Source organism: Ambystoma mexicanum, chromosome 11 (assembly GCF_040938575.1).
Source record: "Ambystoma mexicanum isolate Mex_15411 chromosome 11, UKY_AmexF1_1, whole genome shotgun sequence".
NCBI lineage: Eukaryota > Metazoa > Chordata > Amphibia > Caudata > Ambystomatidae > Ambystoma > Ambystoma mexicanum.
Genome location: NC_090934.1, coordinates 201,256,814 through 201,284,245, shown reverse-complemented (window position 1 = coordinate 201,284,245; position 27,432 = coordinate 201,256,814). Strand labels below are relative to the sequence as shown.

Below are 27,432 nucleotides of genomic sequence, written 5' to 3'. Positions count from 1 at the left end.
TACTGGTTCAATGTGGGGGCGGAATTCGCTGATTTCCCAGAGATCCATTTTAAATGCAAATGAGCAAGCACTGGTAAACATATTTGGCTGCATTCTGAATCACCTGAACACTGGTGTTTTTCACAGCTTCTAAGGTTTGGTGGAACATATTAGCAGATTGGGGCTGAAATGCTGTACATGCATGGTTCAATAATAATAATAATTTAGTATTTATATAGTGCTACGAACCCTCAGGTATCTGAGCACTGCTTTTAATTACCCACGAGGTGTGGTGCTCATTTATCAACCTCGCAAGGATGGGTTTGGCCTTGCCCGGATTCGAACCTGCATCAGCAGGCTCTGCACGGATGTTAAAGCAAGCACTCTACTCGCTGTACTATCGGAACAGCTAGCGGTATTTTTAGAGGTAGAGGCAGGAGGTGGCTAGAGTAGTTTATGGAATATGCTCTATTTGAGGGACAAGAAGACTAATAAAATAGGATTTAGTTGTGGTAAAGGTAGAACACTACAACAGAATTTCTTTGACAGAGGTAGAACATGAATTGGATAGGACATATTTTTGCGACTAGTACTGACGTTAAGGGAGGAGAGAATTCAAGTGAGCATCTTACATAAAATACGTGCACATGATACTTTTGTTGGTGCCTAGCGAGTGGGGAGGAAAACCCACAATATTTGGAGGCAGGCATGAGATTACATTCAGTGGCTGTTACTGACTCTGAAACCCTTCTGTGTAGAGAGAAAATAATACATGCAAAGAAAAAGTCTTTGTAAGCAGGAGATTTTTGTTAGTTGATGTAAAATCAGCCAGCCTTCTTTTTGTAATGAGACAAAATATTTGTTGAGAAGAAAGTCTTTTGATTGTTTTCAGACAGGTGGAGATTATATTTTAATTGCTGTAACTGAGTATGCCACCTTTATGTCACATGACTATAGAAGTCGAGGAGAGAAATACTAGTGTGAAGGAATCAGGGTATATTCAGTGGCTGTAAATGAATGTGCTGCCTTTTTTGTGAGGAGACAAGATAGTAGGTTAGAAGAAACATTCGTAGAATTGTTTGAAGACAGGCTATCCAATTGTTGTATGGGATGCGAACTTATTGTGATAAATAAGGGAAAATACTAGTCGGCAAGTGTTGTAAGGAGATATAATAGTAGGTGTGAAGAAGAAAGCCTTGGAATTGTTTCAAGGTAGGAGAGTAATTTCAGGGGCTCTACGTGAGGACAATATTCAAATGTTCATGATATTCCTTGAGTAACACATATTTTCACCCAGGAAGGGTGCTCAGCTGAGCAGGCAGTACGTTGAGTACTGCCTGCTTTTTCCTGCCACCCAAAGCCCTTCCCCGGTGGTGGCGTTTTGTTTGTGGGGAGGAAACAGGGAGCCTCTCACTGTTGACTCCCCATATCCCCACACCCTCCCCTTGCCTCCCCTGACATTAGAATCCTGTCCCCACCCTGCTCGCCTTGCCACTTACCTGCTGGACCGGCGCTTTGTGCTCCGGTCCGGCACTGCTCTCACCCACCGTTGGCATTTCTCTCACCCACCGTTGGCATTTCTATGGCGTCGGCCATCTCTTTTCTTGTGTGCAAATAGTTTAATGTTTCTTTTTCGGGAGGTGGGGCTCGTGCAATATGCATGGAACCCATCTCCCAAGAAATAAAGAATTAAACTATTTGTACCTCGAGCAAACCCTGGGGTGCAAATAGCTATCATGCCCGAGCCTAGGCAGGGTCGAGCGAAGCAGGAGCTGAGGGCCATCACGCCCAGCTCTGCTATGCACGCCCACACTGCTCGGGCGTGATTTCTACAGGTCATTTATATTGCAAAAGGGCCTATACTTTAGCTCCTCAAAAATGCCCTCTAAAATTGATACAGAAATAGAAATAATTGCTTTTCTCACAAAAATATGTGTACAGGAATTTATTGTGAACAAAAAACAAATATACAGAGAGGAAATTACAGTTCTCCACATCAAACATACTATCACTTCCCCGACAGTACATTACCACATGATATATTAACTTTTGAAAAAAATATTCTGAAACATGTTCACAGATTCTTTACTACTAAATGGTACTTTCCCAATAACATCAGCAAACCTGAAAACCGGGCTCTAATACAACTAAGTAATCATTCAGATCTGGTGGTAAAACCAGCTGATACGGGTGGGACAAATGGTCTTATGAAGCAAGCATCGAATGATAATACAATTCTCTCACCACTAAACAAGAAAAACACGAAGTAAATGTAAGCAGCAGGCTACAAGTTAAGATTCAAGAAATGACTATTGGAGTTAGGCAACAGGAATTGATAGGTAAGAAAGAGTTTGAATTCCCAAAGACACCGGTTTTCTTCACACTTCCTAAAATACACATTGGACATAAAAGAAAACAGAGAGACCTATTGTTTTCTGCCGCAGCTCACTACTGGAACAACTTTGTATGTAAACTTTGTCATCAATGCCCTGCACAAACAAATACATTCTTATTGACAGGATTCTAGAGCCATCCTCAACTTGATTGAAGGCCAGAACTACTATGTCAACAAAGAACTATTGGTTAGCCTTGACATCAAACCGCTCTGTGCAAATATCCCACAGAATATGGCCATTTCCTCTATTACCAAAGCATTAGATTCAGGAGCTGAGCCCCATGAAGCCCCTGCAAGCTTTGCTATAGAATGTATGACAGTGGCTCTGAAGAATAATGTTTCCAACTACAAAGATATGATCTATCTACAAACATCGGGAACAGCATGGGAGCTGTGTTTGCCCCAAACCTGGCCAATAACTTCATTTGAAGAAATAATGTATTTTTAAATTTTTACAGCCAACAATCCATCCCGTCGCGCCACCTGTGTGTACTTGGTAGTGTGGGGCTGCCTCACACTTTCTTGGCCTCATCAGTGCTGTCTTGATTAGGCTCTTTTCCTTTTCACTAAACACAGAGTCCACCAAAAAGTGTAGAAGCATCAGTTTAGGGCGGTCCGGAATGGGGGTTTTCCGATCCCCCACAACATCATGTCTCTGACTTCCAAAAAGGGCGGCACATTGGGGCAGTCCCATATCGTGTGAAAGAAGGAGCCAACGTCTGCTCTGCATTTCAGACAGAGGAATCAGTTGCCCTGCCCACCTGATAAAGTCGCTCTCTACTGTAGTATGCCCTGTGTAATATTTTATACTGGATGAAGCTCATCCTCATCATTATGCTCTCCTCCCTGGTAGAGCCCGTTGCATCTACCAAATCTTCCTCTTCCAGGGTTTCCAGATTCGCCTCCAAGTTCTCTTTGGGATTCTGCATGGGTTTTATTTTCTTCTTTTTTTAAAACTTTTATTTAGAAGTGAAGGTTTACAGCACACTCACATGGCAGATCATGACAGATAGCATGCAGTAACATCATTTAAGTATTCAGTAGCACAGAATATTGCAGTCAATCAAGCAGATTCTTACAGAACATCATAACAATACATGTTGCACCTATAGTGTCTGGGGGAGGATGTCCCTGATGCATCATCAGGCTGCCTGAGAAGGTAAGAAGTAAAAGCCGACCACACAATCTTGTGGCGAGAACGTAATGGAAGAGAGCCGATATAATCCTCCTCACAAGTCTGAATCCAAGTAAGTGCATTGAGCCACCTCTTAAAAGTTGGGGGGGATGGGCACTTCCAACATTCTAGTACACATTTCTTGGCAACCATACAACTAACATTTAAAAACGTCACCATCTTTCTAGTGTCGTCTGATTCCCATATCCCAAACAGCACCCCCAAGGGGCATGGATCGACCATAGCGCCAATAATGTCCGTGAGAGCCTGTAGGATCTCATCCCAGAAGCCGGCCAGCGCCTGGCATGACCAGAACATATGCAGATGTTCGGCCCCTACAGGGCTGGACTGGGAACTAAAAAAGGCCCTGGAAATAATTACTGGGGACCAAAAGAGGTCCCATATGACACATTTTCAGCAAGCCCAATGCTTTTCCTATGAGAAAATTTGAAAATACCACAGAAATGAGGCCCAGGGTGCGGAGGCCCACCGGGAAATCTCCAGAGTTCCCTATAGGCCAGTCCACCCCTGGGCCCCTACCACCTTACAGCGTGGACAGGTATGTGGGCCACCACGAGCAAATTTAGAGATTCAATTTGGGATGTAATACAATCTATTCAACAATTTGTATTGCATACATCTGAAGCGAAAGTTGAGAGAGAACTTGTTGGTATGGGATCCCATTTTTTTCCATAGCTCCTCAGGGACTTCAAGACCTAGTTTGGCCACCCATTCATTCTGCGCCCTGGGGGGCTGGTCAGGGGTTTTTGCCAGAAGTAGGCCATATAAGGATGAGACCACCCCACGGGCATTGCACGAGTTGGATATAAAACTTACTTCCGGCGTATCAGGAGGCTCATCCAGTCAGGAGGGCCATATAGCACGGAACGCTGCCCTGAGTCTGTAGTTTTGCAGCAACTCCAGCGCTGACCCAGAGTGACCTTGTCGCCACATCTGGGGCTTAATAAACTTCCCATCGGGGAAGAAATGCGTGAGTGCCCGGTACCCCAATGCCAGCCAGTGCTGAGCCAGAAGCCTATCATGGGTCGGTTCAAGCCCAGCGAATTCCCATATAGAAAGCCATTTATAGTAGGGGTGAGCTTCTGCCGTCTAGTGTAGCAATCTATTCCATGCTAGCAGCGTGGTCCCAACGGGGTCCGATGGGGGAGCAGCCACATAATCACGACAGAAAATTAGCGTCATAATATCCACCCCAGCAGTGGCCAGTCCCTCCAGCCTGACATGTGGTGGAGGCGTCGGGCCTGGGTACCAATACATGGCATATTGGGCCTGTGCAGCTATCCAATATAGTAACAGGTTGAGGGCAGTAAATCCCCCTCTGTCGTACGGCAGAGTCATGTGAAGCAATTCTTTGTGAACCGCCCGGCATGCCACAGGAATTGTGCGCACATGTATGTCGCTTATTAAAAAATTGTTTCCCCGGCCATGCCGGTACGTTTCCAAAAACATAAAGGAGCTTAGGGACCAGGACCATCTTGAGCAGGGAAAGTTTCCCTGTTAGCGACAAAGGGAGTGATCGCCACCTCAGCATTTTGAATTCGGCTTGCTGTGCCACAGCAGTATAATTGTTGGCCAGAAGGGTTGGCCTGGACAAGGACACTTGGACACCAAGGTACCTGATTCCCCCCGGGGACTATCGGAGTGGCTACTCACACTCTGGTTGTTGAGTCGTTCTCGTGAGCAGGAACATCTCGGATTTGGAGTAATTACTTGTGAAGCCTGAGAAGGTGTCTATACGTGTTACGTCCCGAAAGGATAGGATCCAAGTGCGTAGTGGGGCTTTGCACGTACAGCAGAACGTCGTCCGCATACAATGATAGCTCTAAAGTATCTTTCAGGCGTATCCCCCTATGTGCGTGTCGCGCTCTGATAAAATCTGCCATTGGTTCAAGGACTAAAGCGAAGAGAATGGGGGAGAATGGGCAGCACTGCCGAGTGCCCCTGAGGAGCGGGAAAAGTGTTGATGTCTGGGAATTAATCTGCACCCTTGCAACGGGGTCTGTGTACAATAATTGTATGTACCCAAGCATGTTGGGGCCCAACCCCATTGCCTCCAGGACCTCCCACATATACTGCCAGGAAACCATATCAAAAGCCTTTTGGGCATCTAATGTAACCGCTACTGCCTCGGAGGCCCGATCGATCCTAGACATGACATTAAAAAGAGGTCAATCTTCCCGGGACAAAGCCTCCCTGATCTTCATGAACCAGGTATGTCATAATTGGCAGGAATCTGTTTGCTATCACTTTGGCGAAGATTGTGGTGTCGATATTCATGCGTGAGAGGGGCCTAGAAGATCCACACTCATCGCTGGGCTTGCTAGGCTTAAGCAAGACAGTTATGGTTGCCTCCAGCATGGAGGGGGGGGGGGCAGAGTGGCTTTTTGAAGTGATTCTGCCCAGACTTCTAATAGTTTTTTCAGCCAGAATCGCCACATATTCCTGGTAAAATTCAGATGTGAGCTCATCTGGCCCAGGAGCCTTACCCTTAGGGAGATCCGTGATGGCATCAACTATTTCCTCTAGTGTAATCGGGGACTCAAATTGGTCCCTGGTGGAGCGGGATATTGATGTCATTGGGATCTGGTCATGAAGATCTCGTTTGTGCTGTGGATCATGGGCTTGGGGAGCGGTGTAAAGGTCAGTGTAGAACTGATTAAAGACTTCCAATATCTGCCGGTCCGTCCATTGCTGGACGCCCTGCACATCTTTAACACTCTCTATTTGGGTCTGACCCCACTCGCCCCTCATCAACCTGGCCAATGTCCTCTCCGGCCTGTCGGCCACCCCATACTTTTTTTCTTCCTGCGGGCGGGAGAAGTACCGAACCTCTCGTGTGGCGTGTGACTCATATACTTCAAGCTCTTCTCTGATAAGCACAAGTTTGGCGGGGGGCTGCAGTCCCGCATTCTCGTACCAGGGTCTGTAGCCTAGCCTCAGACCGACTTAGGTCATTTCTTATTGCCTTCCACACACCCACTTCTCTCGAGATGGACATACCCCTTATGTAAACCTTAAAAGCTTTCCATGGGACCCCCACTGCGGTATCGTGTAGTGTGTGTAGTGTGTTACATTCAGAAAAGGTTCCAATATCTGACAAAATCTCAGCTCTGAACACTATGTCCAGTAGGGCTGCCAATTTGAAGCACCATGTGTTACAATTAGGTGGGGATGGCCCCAAAGCGATGGTCAGGGCAACTGGTGCGTGATCAGACATGGTGCAAGTGAGTATTTGGGCTGTTTCAACTTTGCCAATTAAGTCACCTGATATAAGAAAGAGGTTGATCCTGGAAGAGCTATCATGGACCAATGAGTAGAATGTTTACTCCCGCAGCTGGGGGTTAAGGACCCTCCAGACATCTCGTATACCAAGTGAAGTAATGTGCATATTCAGCCTGTGGGCTGCTCGTGGTAGGGTCCTCGGGGCAGCCCCGGTTCTGTCTAAGCTATTGTCCAGTATCAGGTTCATGTCCCCTCTCCCAGATAACCTGGACCCCAACATACCCCTAGAGTATGGTCGCAATTGTGTCAAAGAAATCAGGTATTCTCCTCCAGCCAACATACAGTGCAAAATAACATATCTCCCTGCTGGATCAATATAGCTCTTTTTCAACGTGAATTTGATAGATTTGTGGATCAATGTGAGGACACCCCTAGCTTGTGTGGAGTAGGTCGTGTAGAACCTGTTCAATCCCCAGGATGGGGCCAGGCCCGATGCAAGGCGACCCAGGGCGTGTGTTCCTTGTAATAAGAGTATTTTTACCCCATGTCTTTGGGAATAGGCCATGATTTTCTGGGCTCTTGTGAAGTTACCCAGGCCCCGCACATTCCATGACATTAGCTGTATAGCCATGTCTCTACTCTAAGGGACATCCCAGCAAGCATAACCTGATGTAAGCATCTCTGTACCGGTGCTGTTGTTGTATCACTCAGCACATGTGTTTATTGTTTGTCCACCCGCGCCATTTTCTCTATAACATCCCCCAACATCACCCCCCATCCTTCCGCTTCCCACACCCTCACCGCCCCCCTAACATGAGCAGTGTAATTCCCCCCCTTCCGGACAACGGCTGGCCACCCCCAACTTGGCAGCCCTACAAGACGGGCCCAACTGGGGTCCCCGCAAAACCGACCCTTGTTAAGAACCATTGCAGCCGCAGTGGGGTGTGCTGCTGCCATGTTACCAGCTAAAAAGGATCTGTGGCAAGGCCACACTATTTCGAGCACGCTGGACACATACCATACGAGTCTACAATGGGTTTATGAAACAGGAGGACTGCATGAACCTCACCCCAATCTCTGGGCACTCCTAAATCAATATTCAGTAGATGACACAAATGAAAATGAATTGAAACAACACGTGATAACCAAAGCCATCAAGTACCCTCCATTAAGGATAACCATCTGAGGTGCGGCCCAAGCTGCGGACCCCCTCCATAACCAGTAGTCGAGCCACATGCCACCCAGCAAGTACAGAGTAAGATCACAGGAAAGCGCCACATAGGGGAGGGAGTCACGGCTCAGTTGTTTTCCTCCAGGTCTAAGGGGGGATTATTCAGCGGAACATGTTCTTCAATAAATGTGACTGCCTCGTCAGGGACTGTGAAGAAGTAGAGCTTGTCCCTGAAGGTGAATTTGAGGTGCGCAGGAAAAAGTATTGCATAGGAGATGTTACGTTCTCTCAATATTTTCTTAGCTCCTATAAATAGATGCCTCTCTTGTTGCACCCCAACAGAGAAGTCAGGGAAGATTCTGATAACTTTGGGATCTCAGTCTGAGTTCCCCCTTCTCCTGTGCCAAGCAGAGTATGTGATCCCTGTCACCGTAGCTGAGCAGTTATGCAATTATAGGTCTCGGGAAGGCCCCCGGTCTAGGGCATGGAGCTAGGGTGCAATGTGCCCGCTCAATGGCGAAGAAAGGGGATAAGGCAGAATCATCCAGTAGCTCCTTGATGAGTTCTTCTGTGGCCAGTTCCATCTTCCCCGAGAGCATTCTCCGGCACACCAATTATTCAGATGTTGTTCCCGCGCGACCTAGATTCTAGTTCGTCGCACTTCGTTTTGACAAGCTTCATATCCTTAGTCAGTGTGGTCACCGTCTCCTGAAGTGTATGTATTCCATCCTCGTTTGCACCAATTTTTGTTTTGGCGTCAGTGATCTGAGTACCGCCGTGGTCCAGTTGAGATTTCAGTGATGCGATGTTGGCATTAATATCATCCAGATTTTCGTGGAAAGATGCCAAGTTCTTGGCCACGGATTCCATCATAGCGGTTAAGTCAGTTGCTGGAGCCTAAGTGGGCCCTGACTCGCCTTCCTGACTAATAGAGGATTGCCCCTGATCTGGTCTAGGCCCCGCCTTGGCAAATTTGTCCATTGCCCCGACCTTGTTGGCACCACGGATCTGTTAGACATTGTTGAGCTAGACTGCAGAGCTCCCAGTAGGAATATGGGCCTCATTCCGAGTAGGGCGCAAAGGGATACCGGGCGCCGTTAAGGACATCAGTGCCAGTAATCCCTTTGTGCCCTACTACGAGGTCCCTTTGCGGCCCCGTCCTTAACACCTGCTTTTACCAGGCGTTATGGACGGGACCCGCAAAGGGACTTCAGAGCTAATAACGAACCGTCATTTATGGTACCGTTATTAGCGCCTTCCCCATTCCCATTGAGCCCTATGGGGGCTGAAATGGGAATGGGGAATGGCTTTTCAAATGGGGACTTACCGGTCACGCAAAGGACAGACTAGACCGGTAAGTCCTCATTGAACGAGGGCGGACACGGTACCAGTAATGGTGCTAGTCATGGCGCTAATAGCGCCATGACTAGCACCTACCTCGGAATGAGGGCCTATGTCCGATGAGCTTGGTCAGCACCACAAGCGCACCACCCGGTCCTCGTCGCACTCATAGAGGGGCACTGGATAACGTGATGTGGGCCGAGGACGCCAATGCGAGTTAATGTTGCAGTGTGGTGATGGCTCACCAGAATTCCCTGCTTCAAGGGCACATGGTAGGCAGTTCCACTGGTTGCCTAGAGGTAATCAGGTGTGATTGGGGATTCGGAAACAAAGAGTCCAGGGTGGTCAGGGGTGAGGCAATGGGTTAGTGGAGATGTATCACAGGAGGCTATCACAGATGACCCGGGGTAGTGGTGGGAAGAGCTCTCATAGACAAGCATGCATTCCGAAGCGACCAAGAAAGGAGTTTGTGCTGGTGTGAACCTTTATATTGGGCATAGGTCACAGCAATCAGACGTCCATAGGCCCCGAGCACCAGGAGTTGAATGAGGCGGTGAGGGGCAGAATGAGCAGTGGCAGGGGACCCTCCAGGCCCCAGGATGCACTATCAGCCCCAGAGTGTTACGCTTACCTGGTCTCTGCGGAGGCGCTGGCACACGGTTGCAGCCCTCCCTGAACTTGAATCACTCCCTTCAGGCCTCTCCCTCAGTAGAAAAGCTGGGAGCGGTGGTCCATGGTGATACTGCTCCTGCGTGGAGGTAAGAGTGTGTGAGTGCGCCTATCTGTGATTGTTGTACCTCTCGAACCATTCACCCCAAAGTACGGTTTCTGTGTGCATACGCCAGCCCATATAGCTCACCTGTGAATGATGGAAGATAAGCTCTCCGTCCTGCTACCTCTGGCAGGGGCGCGTTGAAATGGGATCTAGTTCATTCACTGATCCCTGATAAGAATTAGTCCAGTCCAGCTGCGACTATGCTTCTCCTTAAGATTGGTAAGTCTTTCTTAAGCTCTTGTGATGCTTTTCGTTCTGTTTAATGTCTTTATATGTTGTTCCTATGTATGCCCGCAATAATGACTCTCTTCTGTTTTCTTCCCTTAGATGGAAATGCGGCCTCAATGCAGCTGTGAGATGCGAGACACGGCCGGATGGAAGATGGATGCTACCGCAATGTTCGACAGCAGGTAAGTGATGGTTTAAGGAAAAGCACAAAGTCTGGAGAATCGCAACCTTAAACTGACTTTTTTTTCGATGTCTAACATTGGGCCTCATTACAACCCAGGCGTTAAGGGGTTAATGGCACCATAAAAGGTGTTGGCGCGTTAAGCCCTTAACGTCTGATTACGAGGTCCCTTTGGGGGTTGCACTTTAATGCCTGCTTTTAGTAGGCGTTAAAAAACCAACCCGCAAAGGGACCTAGGAGCTAATTACGGCACCGTAATTTACGGCGCCGTTATTAGCGCCTTTCCCATTCCCATTGAGCCCTATGGGCCAAAAATGGGAATGGGGAAGGGGCCATGGTGAATGGGGAATTACTGCCCCGCCAACCTTGGATTGGGGCGGTAATTCCGCCATTCACCATGGCGGACCCCGGCATGGACCATGGTGCTAATAGCACCATGGTTTAGCGCCGGGGTCGTAATGAGGCCCATTGTCTTCTGTTTTTCCTTGCAGGCGCTGCTGTCGAAGATGGAGCGTGTCGTGCTGCAGTGCCAAGATGAAGTTTTGGACTTTCCGGAAAGTGTAAAGATGAATACTTGGTTCCCGAAGAGATGTACAGGTAAGAACAGCTTCCCCCAGTTGGTAAGTCTGCTGGCAGGAAGCAAGATGTCCAGGAAACAGGATTTTCAAAGGTAAGTCTGACCTCAGGCGACGGTGAGCGTTACGCTGCTTGCAAGTGCAGAATAATGCGAAACGTCTGTCTTGAGCATCGGGGCAATTTATATAGCTGAGATCGTGGGCACGCCCATCAGGGCGGGCTTACCAGCCACACCCTGCCACTCCTAGAGAGTGAGCACGTGCAAAGGCAATCCATTAGCAGCTGCACCCAAGAATACACTTGGGGATGCTTAATGGATGGAATGTTCAAGGTTAATGCTTCCTGCTTAATGGATGGAATGTTCAAGGTTAATGCATCTGAAGTGCTATGTCCATAATAAAAGCTTTTTGATGTTAAATGGATGTTCTTGTTTACTTTTGTTCATGAGTCTGGCACCAAAGGCGCCCGGACAGTGTCACCCAGGTCTCCTGTGCATGCGATCCCAGCATGCCTGTGCCCCTGACTTCATGACCATGACACACAGTGCACGCCTTGCCCAGATATAGATCCAAAGGGGGGGCAGCCCGGCAGTCCAAGACTGCCCAGCACGGAGTCAAGGCACCCAGATATGCCGCCCCCCATCCTCCAGGGCTTGCTATACCCCAGCTCAGGTGGTAGATGTAGGGGGGCAGACCCGCGAGGTCACAGGAGCCACGGGACAGACTAGCGCGACCAGCAACAGAGGACGCCTGCTCCCTCCAAGAGCATGCGCGCCCGGGGGAGGCCCAAGGAGGAGATGGCGCTCGCATGCGCAGGAATCTGTTAGAGGCACCCAAGAGGCCAGCCCTGGGGACACGGGGCGGGCCGGGTCCCAGCAGCACTCGTCCGACCCGGACAAAGTATCCAGCCAGGGGGAAGAGGCAGCAGTCGGGGAGATTATACAAGCCCTCAGGGCAGCACCACCGACGGCAGCCACGCAGCTGGCAAAGTCGCGGTGTGGAACCGCCAGAGCGCTCAGCTGTCAGCAGAGCAGGCCGCCACCGCCAGGCTCACCTGCAATGTGATTTATGCGATTAAATGTTTGGGGGACCAAGCAGCGCCTCGGGGGTCCGGTCGCCAGGAGAGCTCTGCCTGGTGCACTCAGCTCGCCCTCCACAGCCAGAGGCAGTTCGTTCTCCTCCTCCACCAGCCAGACCCGGTCCAAGTGCCACGGCAGTGGGAGGGGGCGCTCACAAGTCTGCAACCAGGCTGCCCAGTGGGAGACAGGCAGTGGCCACCCACGCTCCGCAACGGCACTGCCGCACCTCCTGGTGCCCACAACGACTCTCGGTCCCCCTCCGTGGGATCAGCTCGCCAGGCAGATGTCACTTGGAGGCCCCCTCCGCCTACAGAGAGAGAGATGGCACCGGCCACGCCTTGGATAAAATGTCTCAGTGCTCAGCGCCGGTGCAACGAATATCCCTGAGAGTTAGCCCAGAGGCGCACCATGCAGCCCCTATCCGCTGGCTGTCATTGCAGGATCGGATGGCCAGCGACTCCGCAGATATTATCAGATGAAGGCTGGCATGACACAGAGCTAAAGTGCCAGGCAGCCATTTTACAGGCTGCTCAACAGCACCCCCCATTCAGCATGGGTTTTGACGTGAAAGTGTTTAACATTTGGTACAGCTGTGTGACGGCTTTCCCCTTGATTTGACCTTCCAATAGGGTGCCTCTATCAGGGATCTCTCCGGCAGGTTCCATGTGTCTTGCTGTTCTCGAGTTAGGGCATCTTGAAGCCTAATATGTGTATTACTATCCCGTTCCTCTGGGCCAAATTGCTCCTGCAAGTGATGGAATGGGGCCAGCTGGCCCAGATCTATAATATGTTTCATTTTTGCAATGCCTCGTTTCTGCCATCTTCTCTGTCCTCCCAATTAGTAAACCTCTGGCAAGTCTGCGCTTCCCCATATAGGCTCTTCCAAGGTCACCTTTTCCCCCATCCCCCAACCCATTGCACAAAGCATGTCCCAACACGTTTCCACTGTGTGAATACCTGTCTGGGTTAGGCCTTATGTAGGCTAAATCCCATATAGTATCTGCAATGGGTACCATTGTCCTATTTTGTTCAGTTGTAGCCTGACCCCAAATAGCCATTCCTTCGATGCCATCATCTGGGAGGCACAATAGTAGTGCTGCAAGTTTGGGCTCCGCTGCCCTCCTTCCCAGACAATCTAGTTATTGTTTATAACACTATTCTTGGGGTGCTGTTCCCCATATGATTTCTCTTTGCAACGTCTCTATTGTCCTAAACACCCCCTGTGGGACCTTTACAGGGGGTTCTAAAGCACATCGAGAAGCCATGGTAGAGACAGCATTTTAAATAAATTTGCCTTCCCCACCATTGATACAGGAAGAGTTGCCCAGTGTTTATCATTGCCTTTTCACTTTTCCATTATCGGATCCAAATTGTTTGGGAGGGACATGGATTCTGACATGCCCACACTGATACCAAAGTTTTTGATTGACTCTCTAGCAATCATGAGTGGACACCCCTCTTGGATCGCCTCTTCCTCCTCCTTTATTGGCAAGAGTTCCAATGTTCCCCAATTTATCCTTATGCCACTCACTTCCCTAAACATCCTAAATACCCCCATCACCATCGGGCATGTGTGCCTAGGGTCTCCCAAATAGATCAGAACATCGTCTGCATCTAGCGATATTCGGTCTTTGGCCATTTTAGGCCACACAACACCCTTCAATTTGGGGGCTTACTCACTTTAACGGCCAGGGTTTCCATGGCCAACATAAATAAAATTGGCGACGGGGGCAGCACTGCCTAGTTCCACTTTGGAGGGGAAATGGCCCAGGATGTAACCATTTACCTTTATTCTTTCCAGTGGAATCGTATTTAGGATCTTCACCCAATTCGCGAATCTGGGGCTGAAGCCAAATCTTTCCATCACTGCCCACAGGTACTCCCGCCCCACTGAATCAAATGCTTTCTCTGAGTCAATGGCCATTATTGCCAGGCTGGAGATTGCACTCAGGGCATTATGCAATCACCGTCCATTCATCCTGGATGCCATTCCAGGCAAAAACCCACATTGGTCACGATGGATTAATTGACCAATCGACCGTAGCAAGACTTTCACCAACATCTTGGCCTCCCCATTGATTAACGAGATTGGGCGGTATGTGCTGCATTGTGCTGGGGGCCTGTCATTTCTGTGTATCAATACGATGGTGGCTTGTCTAAGATCCTCTGGCAGAGTGTCTTCCATGAGGCATTCAAGGAATCTACTCTGCCACCCCCAGTCCTGCTTGTTTCCAAAACTCTGATGGGAACCCGTTAGAACCCTGAGATGTCCCCAAATGGAGTTGGTTTATTTCAGCATGAACCTTTTCAATCGTTCTTGGGCCATAGTTCTATATGTATTCGTGATTTTAGCAAGTTTTCTCTTCGGTTTCTAAGATGTTGCCTTATTTCCTGTATTGCCCGCCCCATTAGAACTACGTTGTATGCCTCCCACAACGTAGACCTACTGTCTATCGTCCCAGTGTTTTACTGAAAGTATTCTTCCGTCCCACTTCAGAGGGTATCAGCAATCCTCCCGTTTTTTAAGATAATAAGCATTTAGCCTCCAACCTCCCATCTGCCCCCTCTCCTTCCCCTGTATGCTAATTATTAACGGGGTGTGATCTGATATAGCTCTTGGCAGGAATGTGGCCATCTCTACCCGGCCCCCTATCGTACTTGGGAAGAGTATATAATAAATCCTTGAGAAGGGGGAATGCGCGTTGGAATAGAATGATAACCCCTGCTCCCCAGGATGAAGCTCTCGCTAAATGTCTATCAAATCTGTGGGGTCCATGAATGTTTGTAGTTTCATGATGGGGCCCGTGGGTCCACCCATTTGGGGCTGGCTGTCGATCACTGGCTGTGCAGAGTCATTAAAGTCGCCCCCGCCCCACTATTGTCGTTTCCTCTCTGTGTTGAGCCAATAAGATTTGTACCAGCTGGTATGTCTCCGCTTGAAGTGTCGGAGGTGCGTACACATTAATAATGCAAACGGTTCTCCCTTCAAGGTACCACTCACGAGAATGCATCTTCGCATTTGGTGTCTCTACATGAATCACTTCCACTGGTATCACCCTGTAAACTAAAATTGCCCCTCCCCTTGAGCCTCCAGCAAAGCCAGCATGTACAACCACAGAGTAGTTTGCCCGCCCCAAAAAGGTCCAGTACGAATCCAGCACGTGAGACTCCTGTAGCAGCAGAATATCCATCTTATGGCCCGCCAAGAAGTTGGAGACTAAGCTTCTCTTGATTTTATCCAGGAGCCCATTAACATTCCACGACAAACAACTCAATATAACCAACCATGCCATTCTGTTCTTGTCTACTCATCATGTTGTCCCGAGCGGATACACCACTCCCCCCATGGCTAGCGTTAACCTTTCCTCATTCACCTTTGATCGTACTGTGAATACCTGTAATTGAACTCTAAACAGCTCCAACTGAAGACCTCTGTCCCCACACTTCCCCCCCAACCAGAAGCATCTGTCACACCATAACTGTGAACCAAACAGTGCTCGCCATCCCGCCTGGGCGGGGTGATACGGGGGTGTGAGCCAACAATGTCTCTCTCTCTCCGCTCCGACTGATTTGCACATGTTTAAGCTTTCTCAGAACTGCAGCTGTTTGTGTTGACCCAGCTTAGGCTGGTCTTATGTTACAACTCATGTGCCTGACCTTCTTATGCATTTCCACTCTGGGCATGTTCCTCTTCTTCTCGAGAGGTGCTCCACCGGTAATCTTTGGCCGTACTCTGAAAAGCCGTACTCTTCGAGGACCAACCACCCACATGGTGGCCGGGAAGAGCATGACATACTTGATCTCTGATTCCCTTAGCCTTTTCTTAACCACGCGTGGTGGGACTTCTGCACTGCTCTGGTGAAGTCTGGGTAAACTGTAACCTTGAATCCGTTCACCTGGATTGCCCCTCTTTTCATTGAGGCCTGCAGAATTGCATTGCGATCCCTGTAGTTTAACATTTTTGCAATAACTGGCCTGTAGTGGGCACTCAGGATCGCACCCATGTTAGGGATTGTGTATGCCCTCACCACTGAGAAAAATTGCGAGAGACCCGATGGTCCCAACCACTCCTTCAGCCCTAATTCGAGATATAGATCCATGGAGGGGCCCTCTATTTTTTCTCAAAGGCCTACCACTCTGATGATGTTGCAACGAGCCCTCCCCTCTGCATCTTCCACCCTCTATTCCAAAAATCTTGCCTTGTGAAGGAATCCATCTTGGCCTGCATTGGCGTCTTTTTTGCTTCTCTCTATCGCCATTATGTGTACTACGTCCTGCTCTGGTATTTATTTTAGGGAACCGGCTTTGTTGCACAGTCAGGCACAGCAGCCTTCTTCTGAATTGCACTCCACTCCTGTGTATGCAGCTGTCAGTTGTCCACAGCACCGCCAGAGCCTCTTCCCCTCCCCCATACCGCTGGAGGGTTTGGCCCAGCCCCTTCTCTCTTGGTGCCGCAGCGGTATCCCTGCCATTCCCTCTGTGGGGGGCAGGAGAAGCCTGCCCCTTCTCCTCTCCGTCTGAGCCCCAGTGTGTGCTGCACGGAAGGCTGCTCTGCTCCTATGCCGCTATTTCTTGTGGCAATCCCTGCATCTGGTGCTGCAGCGCAGGTAACTCTGTGTGAAATCCTTTCAGGCTGGGGAGGCTCCCGCCGACCGCCGGAGTCACAGCGATCACTCCGCTTCGCCGGCCGTCCCAGCCGCCGCGGTTCACTGCCAACCCACCATCTTGTTGGCTCGGCAGAGCCGTGTGTTCGAGGGCTTGTTTCTCCCAATCTGCACATTCAAGCCAACTGTACAATGCACACTTTGAGCCCCACTCGATCCACTCCCTGTTGGTGTACAGAGAGCTCCAGATGACAGGGTTTGAGGGCTTAGTAGGCCCTGCTCCATTGTCATCCGAGCTAATCGAATAAGAAACGCTTCTAGTCCGCGATGTCGCGTAATAGCGCCCCTTATATGAGATATTTTACGGTAAGAAGCTATTGCTGAAACTGTATACCTTAGAGTGAAATCTATACAAATTAATCTGTTCACAGGATGATAATATAAGTGACACAACGCATGATTGATATCTAAACTGACTATTTCAACCGGGTCTTCCTTTTTCAAACTGATTTATATTCTAAACATTACACATTAGTTGTCCAGCTGTATGAATATTACAATGAGACTATAACCTATGCAGTCCAATCTTTTTTTAGACAAGAATGGAATACCAATAGTTCGGTAGGTTATTTAATTTACAATCATATGTGGTGACCACACAATAACTACATGAAATGGTAAATGTACTTGTTTTTAAATGGTGGCCATAATGGTCTTCAAGTAATACATTTTCACTGTAAAAATGATGATGTTGTGGAGTTGGAAAGCATCAGTGCATGGCCGGGGTCATTAATGGTGGAGTCAACACGTTAAATGGTGCTGCTTGCACCCATGAGCTGTGTTGGGGCATAACAAAATGCACTGTGGTGATGAACTTGCAGATGCCAAAATGTTATCTATCCAAAGCAGAATAGGGTGCACTATATTCAATTATTCGAGAGAATAACAATATGATACTCATTTGAGACGGATACAAATATTGTATTCTGATTAATAATGCATGGCCAACTTTACCTTCACAGGCGGATCACAGGCTGCGGTCCTTACCTTAGTTAAGGAGAAAATAAAGTTTGCTGATAGATATTTACTAAAACGGTTAATTAAGCAATAAGCCGCGAGCTGCGGGGGCATTACCGAGTCAGGTGATGCCCGGGGCCCATAGTTACGGGCCCGAGCGAAGCTACCCGCGGCGGGGGGCTTATTGCTATTAGTACCCCAGCCTGCAAGGCGTACTAATAGCATTCTTCTGTTCCGAAACACCGCGTTTCGGAACAGAAAAAAAAACAATGGCCGCCGGTAAAGGGAAAAGGGAGAAAAAAGACGGTAAGTGCGGTTGGGAGGGCAGGGATTTGATTGCTTGCAGGGGAGGGGGAGGAAGAAATAAAACGCTTACCTGAATCCCCGGCGGGGGCGGATGGCAGCCTCCAGCCGTGTGGAGGCTCAGAGCAGGGATTGGCCATTTTCGAGCCTCCTCATTGGCTGATGGGCTGCCACCTCACGCCAGGGATGAACATTCGAGGGATTCTGCGTGGAGTATATACCAGGGGAGAGCCAATCAGATTGTGTTTAACAATCTGATTGTCTCTCGCCGGGTACTAATGAAGCAAATTCTGACAAAGTTAGAACTCGTCCATAGCTATTTGTTTAGATAATTTCATCACTACACCTAGAACATAATGAACTAGGATTTCGCCACCTTCTCTCTACAGAAAGAGACTATTAACTTGTTCCTAGGTGATCAGCAAATTATGTGGAGGCAATTTCTAACTTTCTAAATTAATCAATTAATATCAGTTTAAAGAATATCTCTATCCAGTGCTACAATTTAAAAACTATAACATTCCCCAGTACATGTTTTGATTGTGACTCTTTTGAGACCGAGAACAATTTCATTAGATTTGTTTTCCAATCTCACTTTAAAAATTGGTCTACATAATGGACTTGTAATACCAGATTATGTAGTGTAATATCCTATCTAATTAATTGATTTTGCATACATTAATCATTGGCTACAATAAGTGGATATATGATACAACCCAAGGGAAAGGTGAGACATATCAGAATGAAGATATACATATAATTGAGGTTGACAAAGCCTAGGGATGACAACCTCTATCCTAAATGTATGCAGATCATTTTGCTGTGGTTTGTTGGGGACCGGCTGGGGAGTGTACAATTTCCCATCCAAAAAGGGGTGAGACAGGGGTGTGTGATGTCTCCCCTTTTATTTTCCATATTTATAAATGACATTGCAGCAGGTATAAATAACCAGTAAGACGATACCCTGCTATTGGGTGTGAACAAATGGGGCATGCTCCTTTAGGCAGACAATGATGTTCTGATTTCAAAGACTACATCGGGTCTCCAAAAACAATGAACTGCATTCTCGACTAGATGTGGGGAAAAGATCTAAGAATTAATTTTTCAAAATCTAAAACAATGATTTTTAGCCTGAATAAATATCGTAAAGGTAAACTCTGTCCATTTTTTATAGGTGATCTTAAACTGGAGCCGGTGGAGGGATATGATTGCCTTCGGTTACATGTACGACAAACATCCAGTTACGGCAAGCCGGTTAAGAAATGTATGATCACACTCTCCAGAAGAAGTAAGGCACAGATAAGCTTTTCCAATCAGCGCCAGGGGTTAAGTATAGCTCCTGATATGGAAATGTATAGAATGTAGGCTGTGTCGGCAGCAGCTTTCGTGGCTGAATTATGGCGGTATTTGGATATGTGCAGGTTGATGATAGAGGAAAATAAGATACTTAAGTGACTACTAAGCCTCCCTAATGGCACTCCCAATCTTCCAATTAAAATGTCATGGTTCGGTATTGAGTATATGATAAAACTGAAACCATTGTTTTACTGCCTAAAAATATGGAATACTCACGAACCTGCCATTTTTTGGGAGGGAATGTGTGATTTATCATCACAGAAAGGTGTATTGTGTCTTCCATGGTTCCTATTTTTAAAAAATATGGCTCTAAATGGTAACCTTCCTCTTCTGTGGAGTAACCCTCCTCAACTGGGGCGCAATTATAAATCTGTTGCGAGGTGAGCATATGATATGTGGTATTTTAGTGAATTATGTAAGCCGTCTGTAGCTAAAAATGTTGTAAGAGAATTTTTTGAGTTTAAGGGGCCAATTTATGGAACAAATGAGCGCCGAAAATCGTGGTGCAAGCTGGCGCAAGTGTGAAAAAGCAAGCGCACGCGTGTGATTCATGGAAGGCCCTGCGTGTGTTTTCCCCGGGATGTTTATCAAATCCGCGCGTGGCACACATGGGCGCACACGTCATTGCAACATCCAGAACGCCGTGCGTGACGTGCACAGCCAAAGCGCACAAAGTCAGCGTACACACCAAAAAGGGGGCGGAACACACGGAATGGGGAACAACGCCTGAAAAAGAAGGCGTAACTGGGGAAGTACTGCAGGGAAATACACGGAACGCCCACATGCACGCAAACTACACGTATTAATGGAATTGAATAGGGGAAACCCGCGCACGGCCAAAGACACGCACAGGCCTAAACACGTCCACCACACAAAGGCAGGCGGTAGCGTCCCTGCGAATTACAAAAGTGCGCGCAAACAAAAAACACGTATAAACAGCTACGATGAATGTCCCTTTCTGTGGCCCCCTAGGAGAAATGACGTGTCACACAACGCTCCGGCATCCCAAAAAAGCAAGAAAAAGAGATACGCGCCCCTGTAGCCCACGTGCGTGTAAAAAAAACACACGCAGTACAAAAAATGCGTACGTGATCAACACGCAGTATGCCCAAAAAATAGGGGTACGCGACTAACAGGGACACTCGCAGTAGGAAAAATAGCTTGTGCTACTCACCGTCTGCCTTGCGTGTAGAAGAAGTACGCATAGCCAACACCCACGCCAAAAGAAGAATTACGCACTATAGCTGCTGTGAAGTAATCGCGTGTGAACCCCAGCGTCTGGAAAACACACGCACTGCTTTCCACGAAAAGCACGTACAGAGCGATGGAAACCCACGTAGGATCATCAACCCGTGCAGGGAAACGCCCATGCGCACATTACATCACAGACACGCTTACGCGCTACGGGCCTTTCCTCGAATTACATGCTGACGTGCTGTTTTTTCACGTGCCAAATCACTCCTTATCAAGCTGGCCACGCAACAACACATGGAAGACCACGCTCCTGCCCAGAAGGCCATTTTCCTGCCTCCAAGAGCCCTGAGCAGACTCCCACCTGACATCTGCTGCTACCTGCCTGCCTGCTGGCCACGCGCCCTGCCATTTGGTGCCTGCACGTCAGCCATCTGCAGGGGTCCAGTTGCTGTGACCACCCCTGCTGGAACAGAAGACTCCCGACTGAAGTTCCATCGCTCCACAGTCCAGCACCAGGACCCAGTTGCCCACCCACACCTGCCTCGGGGGTTGCCATGTCGGGGCAAACACTATCGGAGACCACTGGCAACCCCCAGCCAGAGAGGCAGAGGGCTACCAGCTTCAGTGCCGCAGAAGTTGGTATCCTGGTGGAGCATGTCCTGGTGCATTAAGATGCCCTCTTCAGAAGACCATGTGCCGACATTGATGGACGGAAGAAGATCTGGAAGGACATCGTGGCTGTCATCAACATGGAGGGGGTGGCAGCGGATGCAGAGGGGTTCCGGGTCCGCCTTACCAATGACCAGATGAGAGTCCTGGAACGTGTATACGTGTATAGGCTACACCTCCAGGTCCTTGAGAGGCATACCCGTCCGGAGTCGAGCGGTAAGTGTCCATGTGTACTGATTGGACACAGTGCATGTTGAGGTGTGCCAGGTGTGTGCAGCTTGGACATATGTCGAAAACGACCCATGTATGGATGTGTATGTGCAGGGACATGAGCCTGCCGCATTTGAGTCCAGTCATGTGTGAGGCACATCAATGGTGTATGTGTTCAAATGCATGATGCACAAATGTATGTGGGGATGCACACATGTTAGCATTTCTGTGTATGTACTATGGCATGGATGGGGTGTGACAAATGGATGCTGGTTCCACCTTCATGTACGTGCACGGCATACATGTGCGTGTGTGTGTTTGACATGTGTGCAAATGTGATACGCCATGGATGCATGTGACACAGACATGTAGGAACCCCATTGGCAGATGTGACCTAGTTGCCGATGATTGCACTGTGACAGGTGGTGGATATGTACAGATGCATGTCTGTCTGTTGGTGCGTGTCCATGTGCTCGGCACTCCCCATGTTGCTTGTGACGTCATGCCAACCTTCAGATGTTCATGCTGTTGTGTGCGTATGGATGCTGCTGCCTGCTGCACGATTCCTGTCAAATTCTGCATGTGTGTGTGTTCAAATGATATGAGTGTTGGGGAGTGTGATGGCATCTGTGAAGTTTGACACTGCCACTCATGTGCAACTTTGACATGTGTATCTGACCATTGTACAGTGCCCTGATGCCTGTGTTCTGTCTCTCCCTGTCTGCAGCGTCGACTGATGAAGAGGGCGGAGACGGTGCTGTGGAGCACAGAGGCAGCGATCCTACCGCCAGCCGGAGATGCAAGGCCTAGCTCTCCTCCCACGTTGTCATCTCTTCCGGGAGTGAGGAGTCTGGTGCCGCGTCCCTGGCCGCAGCTGCTGAGGGAAGATCCAAGAGGGGCAGGTTGGAGGTGGACTCCTCTGCAGCAGTAGGGGAAGCTGAGCCCCCACAGGGGCCTATGGAGGAAGATGGCACAGAGTCATCCAGGTTGGTGGGGAGTTTGGTTGAGGAGGAGACCATGGAAGGACCACGCACGGGGCCTGGAGGGGGGAATTCTACTGGTTCTAGTGGTGCAGTCCAGGGGCAGGGACAGGAGGCAGCACAGGCCACCGCGGAGGAGCCTGTGTGTAATCCTGTACCCGATCCTGTGACTGCATCATCCTGCACCAGTAGGGATGCCTTCGTCCAGACCCGTCTTCAGGGAGAGGATGCGTGAACAACAACTGGCCTTCCTCTCCCTACGGACATGGCAATCCAGGACCGGGTTGAGCCTGTCCTTTCTGGGGTGGCATTGCGTCAACGTGGTATTCGGGATGACGTGCAGGGTTCTCGTGAGGACAATGCACGTCATTTTGAATACCTCATTGACCACGTCGGCCTACTAGGACGGGTCACCCAGGCTGGGTTCCTCAGTGTGCTGGATCTTGTAGCGACCCCCTCCTCAACTGAAACCCCTATGCGCCAGTCGTCCTCTGTGCCATCTTCCTGCCCAAGTATCACCTGGGCACCCTGTGGAGCTGCCCTGAACCAGCGGCCAGGCTGGTGGAGGACACATCCCTGCCACAGTCGGGAGTCGGAGGTCCAGCAGGGATGGCCACCCCAACAACTGGACCCCAGCAAGAGGAGGTCGTGCAGGCATCGACCAGCAGGGCACATGCACAGCAGCAGCAGGTTCAGGGTGGGAACCATGATGGCTCGAGGCCTTCAACATCACAGGGGCAGGCATCGGCCGGATTCAGGAGGACCCTGGATTGGGAGTGTCTTCTGTGTGGCAGCGGTTGGGCCAGCGGATAGAAGCGGAGCGGCAAATGGAGGCATGGCTCACTATGGTCAGGGCGGAGAACTCCATGCGCAGGGCATTGATGCTGGCTGAGTGCCTCCAGGCAACTTGCAGGGAGTTGAAACAGGCTATAACTGCATCCCTGCGAGACCTCGAGGCCAGGGAAGAGGCCCGCCTCCGGGACATCGACATGGAGTTCGATGACGCCCTGGCCCGGAACATCAACAAGTGAGCCGTTGGACTTGCCCACGCCCATTGTACATAGTTCTTTAGGGTTAGGTTTCCTTTGTTTTTTCTTTTATTTTGGAGTTCATGGACATTGTTCCACTTCGTGTATATCCTTTTTTATTCATAGGACTTTTTTGTAGGTTTCCTTTTGTTTGTGGATCATGGACCATTTGGACTTCCATTGTATATAGTTGCAGACTTGTACATACTTTCTTTTTCAATTTTCCCATGGATCAATGGTTTTCTTTTATTTGGATTATTTTTTTCTTATTGACATTGGCTGTGGACCACATTTTTATTCAACATGTCGTTCATTTTCTTTTCCTTGGATTACCATTCTTTGTTGTTATATCTGTCATTGTATATTGATTTTCAAATTTGATTTCCTCTATGTTACTTCATTATGTTTTTAATACATTTCTTCTAACTTCATGATTGGTGTTGTGTACTGTTATTGGTTTGGTGCATGTCTCAATGAACATTGCCTCAGTCATGTATTGCCACTGTGTGTCTCTGTCATGCATTCATGCATGGGCATGGTGGTTCTTTTAAGACTGTCATGGCATGGGTAATTTGTGAGTGGGTTCTGTGGATGGTTGCGCGTATTCCGAGGGGTGTGCGTGGACTTTTAAATGCATTTCTGCTAGCGCGGGCAGGGTACGTGTATTCCGGGGGTGCACGTGGACTTTTACACGCGTTTTCGATGCCGCAGGCGAGGTACGTGTATTCCGAGGGGTGCGCATGGATTTTTAAACGCGTTTTCACTAGCGCGGGTGGGGTACATGTATTCCGAGGGGTGCGCATGGACCTTTACACGCGTTTTCACTAGCGCGGGTGGGGTACACGTATTCCGAGGGGTGCGCGGGGAGTTTTCCATGCATTTTGTGGTTGGGGGGCTGCATGCCGGTCCACTGGCCTTTGCGCCATGTAGGGGATTTGTGCAATGTTTTTGGCGCACGGGGTGGGGTTGGGGGCATTACTGACGCTGATGCAGGGTCGCTGCGCCCCTCTGCACCATGGCTGGTTATGGATGTTGAAATCCATGAATACGCTGTGCGCTGAAATGGGTTTTGGCGCACGCGGCTGTGCACCAGCCTCGTGCGTCACTTGTGCGTAGAATTCTATGAATTACCCCCTATAAGTGTTTTTTCTTTGGAACAGTATTTGAACATTACATGTAGAAAGATGGAGAAGACGCTAATGATTAAATTCAGACTCCATTTACCCCTTGATGGAATAAAGACTGTGAGGACTGGTGTAAATACTGTTTTAGAGGGGTGGAAGATGAGAGATATTTATGTGTATTTGCCTTTTATATGTCAATCAAAGGAGACGCTTTTTAAGATCGCTATTAATTGAGTGGAAAATTAGATATATTAATGAGGCTTACAGGCTGATGAAAGCAACTATGGAGGAAACATGCTTAGTTGGAATTATGAAGTACCTAGGGCTTCTTGGGTGTTATTGATGACTTCTCTGTATGATTTTCCTTTTTATATCATGGTGTGGATATTTTAAATATTTGTTTTTTCTCGTTATATGGCATTTACTATGTTTTATGTTTGTAAAATGTTAGGGCATGTGCTGAAATAAAATTAAATGATGTTGATAACCTCTGTTGATGAAACAAGGGACATGTCAGTCTACAAAGCCCGGGGAGAATTGCAGATTAAATTAGATTTTCTTTGCCATGAAGGAAGGAAACAATTCACAAAACACCTGATTATCAGTTCAATCATTGTAGTCTGTCATCCTAAAATGGATATTTATTTTGACTATCTAGTTATTTGTACATGTTGTGTATGGAATAGCATATCTAGTGTTCAGTGAATACTGAATAGTATGTGGCAGAACCCGAATAGTGAGTCGCATAAATGTCTTTATTTAAAACAAAGTAAAATGTATGAAATTTGGTTAACATATTTTATGAAAGACATGAAAGCGCGATGTAGTAACTTGTGTATTCATCTTTCTTTTCATAGCCCATAACAAATACAATATATAAATGTAATCATATAAGCCAGAAACAATGATTTATTTTGGCGAAATGTAGATGTGAGGTTCGATTTAATACAGCAGGGAATCCTGTCACACTTCATCCCTTCTCCTCCCTTCCTCCCTAACAGCAGATGGAGGGCTCTGTGTCAGTTCCACTCATTTTCAGTGCCCTCTCAAGCTCTGATACAGCAGGGAATCCTGTCACTCATCATCCCTTCTCCTCCCTGACATCAGATGGAGGGCTCTGTGTCTCTTTCATGCATATTCAGTGCCCTCTCAAGCATTAATACAGCAGGGAATCCTGTCACTCCTCATCCCTTTTCCTCCCTGACAGCAGATGGAGGGCTCTGTGTCTCTTTCACGCATATTCAGTGCCCTCTCAAGCTTTAATACAGCAGGGAATCCTATCACTCCTCATCCCTTCTCCTTCCTGACATCACATGGAGGCTCTGTGACTCACACATATTAAGTGCCCTCTCAAGCTTTAATACAGCAGGGCATCCTGTCACTCCTCAACCCTTCTCCTCCCTAACAGCAGATGGAGGCTCTGTGTCTCTTTCACGCATTTTCAGTGCCCTCTCAAGCTTTAATACAGCAGGGCATCCTGTCACTCCTTATCCCTTCTCCTCCCTAACAGCAGATGGAGGCTCTGTGTCTCTTTCACGCATATTCAGTGCCCTCTCAAGCTTTAATACAGAAGGGAATCCTGTCACTGCTCATCCCTTCTCCTCCCTGAAATCAGAGGGAGGCTCTGTGTCTCTTTCACGCATATTCAGTGACCTCTCAAGCTTCAATACAGCAGGGCATCCTGTCACTCCTCATCCCTTCTCTTCCCTGACATCAGATGGAGGGCTCTGTGTCTCTTTCACGCATATTCAGTGACCTCTCAAGCTTTAATAGAGCAGGGAATCCTGTCACTCCTCATCCCTTCTCCTCCCTGACATCAGATGGAGGGCTTTGTGTCTCTTTCACGCTTATTCAGTGACCTCTCAAGCTTTAATACAGCAGGGAATCCTGTCACTCCTCATCCCTTCTCCTCCCTGACATCAGATGGAGGGCTCTGTGTCTCTTTTACGCATATTCAGTGCCCTCTCAAGCTTTAATACAGCAGGGAATTCTGTCACTCCTCAACACTTCTCCTCCCTGACAGCAGATGGAGGGCTCTGTGTCTCTTTCATGCATATTCAGTGCCCTCTCAAGCTTTAATACAGCAGGGAATCCTGTCACTCCTCATCCCTTCTCCTTCCTGACATCACATGGAGGCTCTGTGACTCACGCATATTCAGTGCCCTCTCAAGCTTTAATAGAGCAGGGCATCCTGTCACTCCTCATCCCTTCTCCTCCCTAACAGCAGATGGAGGCTCTTTTTCTCGTTCACGCATATTCAGTGACCTCTCAAGCTTTAATACAGCAGGGTGTCCTGTCACTCCTCATCCCTTCTCCTCCCTGACATCAGATGGAGGGCTCTGTGTCTCTTTCATGCATATTCGGTGAGCTCTTAAGCTTTAATACAGCAGGGAATCGTGTCACTCATCATCCCTTCTCCTCCCTGACATAAGATGGAGGGCTCTGTCTCTCTTTCATGCATTTTTAGTGGCCTCTCAAGCTTTAGTACAGCAGGGCATCCTGCCACTCCTCATTCCTTCTCCTCCCTGACATTAGATGGAGGCTCTGTGTCTCTTTCACGCATATTCAGTGCCCTCTCAAGCTTTAATACAGCAGGGAATCCTGCCACTCCTCATCCCTTCTCCTCCCTGACAGCAGATGGGGGGCTCTGTGTTTCTTTCATGCATATTCAGTGCCCTCTCAAGCTTTAATACAGCAGGGAATCCTGCCACTCCTCATCCCTTCTCCTCCCTGACATCAGATGGAGGGCTCTGTGTCTCTTTCATGCATATTCGGTGACCTCTTAAGCTTTAATACAGCAGGGAAT

General features: G+C 48.5%; 1 protein-coding gene and 1 long non-coding RNA gene across 4 annotated transcripts in view; one reads left to right on the top strand and one right to left on the bottom strand.

The window, feature by feature from the left end:
- LOC138503243 (uncharacterized) overlaps window positions 1–27,432 on the top strand; it is a 317,256-nt gene that overhangs the window by 57,733 nt on the left and 232,091 nt on the right. For both annotated transcript variants that reach the window (XR_011279589.1, XR_011279588.1), the window contains exon 2: window positions 19,240–19,353. This is a non-coding gene — a long non-coding RNA (uncharacterized lncRNA). The remainder of the gene's footprint in view (window positions 1–19,239; window positions 19,354–27,432) is intronic.
- LOC138503239 (uromodulin-like) overlaps window positions 1–27,432 on the bottom strand; it is a 230,314-nt gene that overhangs the window by 187,335 nt on the left and 15,547 nt on the right. The gene's annotated exons all lie outside the window — the stretch shown is intronic.